This window comes from Loxodonta africana, chromosome 3, assembly GCF_030014295.1.
Source record: "Loxodonta africana isolate mLoxAfr1 chromosome 3, mLoxAfr1.hap2, whole genome shotgun sequence".
Taxonomy (NCBI): Eukaryota; Metazoa; Chordata; class Mammalia; order Proboscidea; family Elephantidae; genus Loxodonta; species Loxodonta africana.
Genome location: NC_087344.1, coordinates 149114377 through 149117604, shown reverse-complemented (window position 1 = coordinate 149117604; position 3228 = coordinate 149114377). Strand labels below are relative to the sequence as shown.

At 47.5% G+C, this 3228-nt stretch overlaps 1 non-coding gene across 1 annotated transcript; it reads left to right on the top strand.

Moving 5' to 3' along the window:
• The first annotated feature begins 2218 nt into the window (after nucleotides 1–2218).
• On the top strand, nucleotides 2219–2292 carry TRNAN-GUU (transfer RNA asparagine (anticodon GUU)). Its single transcript has one exon. It is a non-coding gene; the product is annotated as a tRNA-Asn (tRNA).
• Nucleotides 2293–3228: the final 936 nt, after the last annotated feature.

The window sequence follows — 3228 nt, the reverse complement described above, 5'->3', positions numbered from 1 at the left end:
TGTGGTTTACTCACACATTGGAATAACATCAACAATACTACAATGAAGAAGTGATAGACGAACAACATAGACATATCCTGAAAACATAATGTTGTGTGGAAAAAAAAGAAATAGAGTCAGACACAAAAAAATGTGCGTTCATTCATGTGCATTTCAAGAATAGGCAAAACTAATCTCTGGTGAGAGACCTCAGAAGAGTGATTAATTAAACCGGGAGCGGGTAGGGGATGGGAATTACCCAGAAAGGAGCTCCTTGGACCTTGGTGGGATGATGGAAACTTTCTGTAACTTGATTACATTTGCCAAAACTCAGTAATTGTTCACTAAAGATTCCTGTATTATTGTTGTTAGGTGCTGTCGAGTCGGCTCTGACTCGTACTGACCCTATGCACAACAGAAGGATACACTGCCCGGTCCTGCACCATCTTTACCATCGGTATGCTTGAGCTCATTGTTGCAGCCAGTGTGTCAATCCACCTTGTTGAGGGTCTTTTTTCCGCTGACCCTGTACTTTGCCAAGCATGATGTCCTTCTCCAGAGACTGATCCCTCCTGATAACATGTCCAAAGTATGTAAGATGCAGTCACGCCATCCTTGCTTCTAAGGAGCATTCCGGTTGTACTTCTTCAAAGACAGATTTATTCGTTCTTCTGGCAGTCCATGGTATATTCAATGTTCTTCACCAACACCACGATTCAAGGGCATCAATTCTTCGATCTTCCTTATGCATTGTCCAGCTTTCACATGCGTATGATGCGATTGAAAATACCATGGCTTGGGTCAGGCGCACCTTAGTCTTCAAGGTGACATCTTTGCTCTTCAACACTTTAAAGAGGTCCTTTGCAGCAGATGTACCCAATCAATGCAGCGCGTCTTTTGATTTCTTGACTGCTGCTTCCATGGCTGTTGATTGTGGATCCAAGTAAAATGAAATCCTTGACAACTTCAATCTTTTCTCTGTTTATCATGATGTTGCTCATTGGTCCAGTTGTGAGGATTTTTGTTTTCTTTATATTGAGGTGCAACCCATACTGAAGGCTGTGGCCTTTGATCTTCATTAATAAGTGATACTCATACACTTCAAGAATGTACTGTTAGCATAAAAACAGGGACATGGCCCGCAAACGGACTATGGCAGAAAGTTTGGATTTTACTGTAAACGCATTAAAAGTTTATTCTGGTTTCGTGTACAAAAGCCCAGCTGGTATTTGAAATACCTTTACCAGGAAAACGGTTATGACCACATCATCTCAAGAGTGGAAGGTACTTGTTAGGCAGAGTGAGAGGCATTTCACCTTTTGCCCGGATGTGGGGCGCACGCAAGGTTTTCCTTGGACCTGGCTCCAGGTATGCACGCTGTCAGGGTTCCTTCCCTTCTGACCTCTAGCTGTAAGGCCTGCTGCCTTCTAGGCGCAGATGGGGAGCGATGCCGGTGCGGGAATGAACTGCAAACCAAAAGAAGCGCTCCAGTGAGTGATAAAATTAGCGCCAGATACTGCCGTGACTCGGATTCCAACCGAGGTTCCTGCGGCCACAACGCAGAGTACTAACCACTATACGATCACGGCGCACCGCAAACCTGCCAGCGCTCATTGGTCTTTAAACTTTATTGACACAAAAACATTCACACTGTTTTGCTCTTCAACAGCCACAGGTGCTCTGCTTTTCTCTCACTTCTTGCCGTCTCTCAGCTCCTCCCTCCCCATTGTGCTACAAGATAGAAACCTTTCTCTCCTCCCCAGCACCTGGCCCGAGTCTCTGCACCTGCCTCCTGGAGGTCTTGTTCTCGCCCACGCCTCCCGCTTTCCTTCGCCCCTCTTCACGGGTCCCCTTTCGGCACTTATTTTCCGCGCTTCGGCCCCACCGACCGCAACCGAGGCGAGCGGGGGGCTTCCATGGTGCGGGCGGGCGGGCGAAGGTGGAGCAGCCTTGTCTTGGACCCTATTGAGCTCAGGCAGGGGTTGCAGACCCGGGGTCTCTGGGGGTCGCTGGCATCTGGGGCGGACGAGGAGCAAGGAGGGGCGAAGGCCATTCGGCTGCCCTCCTAGCTTCAGACTCACCCAACGCACTAATTTTAACGCGATGAACAACACGATTTTTCACCCCAACCTGCCGGATTTTCCGAGGGTTTGTGCAGGTCGTACTGCAGAAAGCCGCTGGCACCGTCCAGTGGTTCAAAGGCGTTCACTCCTAGTACAAACAGGTGGGGTTACCTGTGGTCTCTGTGGCGCAATCGGTTAGCGCGTTCGGCTGTTAACCGAAAGGTTGGTGGTTCGAGCCCACCCAGGGACGGTCCTCAGGTTTTGCAAGTGTTAAGATGTTCCCAGCGTTTCTGCTCCATAAATCTTACTAGGGAAAGGCAGAGAGAAACGGTAGTCACCCTTCCATCCTCTTTGCTTGGAAACCGAGAACTCGGAAATGACTGAAAGAATCGTGGGAGTTGTTTTTGACTAAGAAGCTCCCCCCACCCTTATTATTTGTTTGTACTGTTATTTATTTAAGCCCTGGTGGAACCCCGGTGGCGTCGTGGTTAAGTGCTAGGGCTGCTAACCAAAGGGTCGGCAGTTCGAATCCGCCAGGCGCGCCTTGGAAACTCTATGGGGCAGCTCTACTCTCGACTTGACGGCGCTGGGTTTTTGGTTTGGGTTGGTGTAGTGGTTAAGTGCTACGGCTGCTAACCAAAAGGTCAGCAGTTTGAATCCACCAGGGCTCCTTGGAAACCCTGAGAGGCAGTTCTGTGTCCTATAGGGTGGCTATGAGTCCAAATCGACTGGACAGCAACGGGTTTGGTTTTAGCATTATTTATTTAACCCTTGCCATATACTTTGGAAATTAAGTTGGTTCTATGGTTTTATAATTACAAATAAAGTTGTAATCACCATTAGTTATCTAGCTATCTATTTATAATCCCTCGTTCTGTTTCTTTAGCAACCCTCACTAAGACTCCCATTAATTTGAGAAATCCCAGGTCAATGGCAGTGGTTCCCACTATCCTTCATAAAATCGCCACCACAGAATGCTTTGAGGATGCAAGGACAGGTCCCTTAAATGTATTTCTCACATACTTGTTAAAGGTAATGTCTTCCTGACCGTACCTGGGGCTGTAGATGTGGGTGAATGAACACGTCCTACGTGATAAATTTCCTGTAGCTTTCTAATCCCCCTAAGGCTTTCTGTATTTTCCTCTACAATAAATGCATCAAAGACGCTCTGGCATTTCAACTTCAT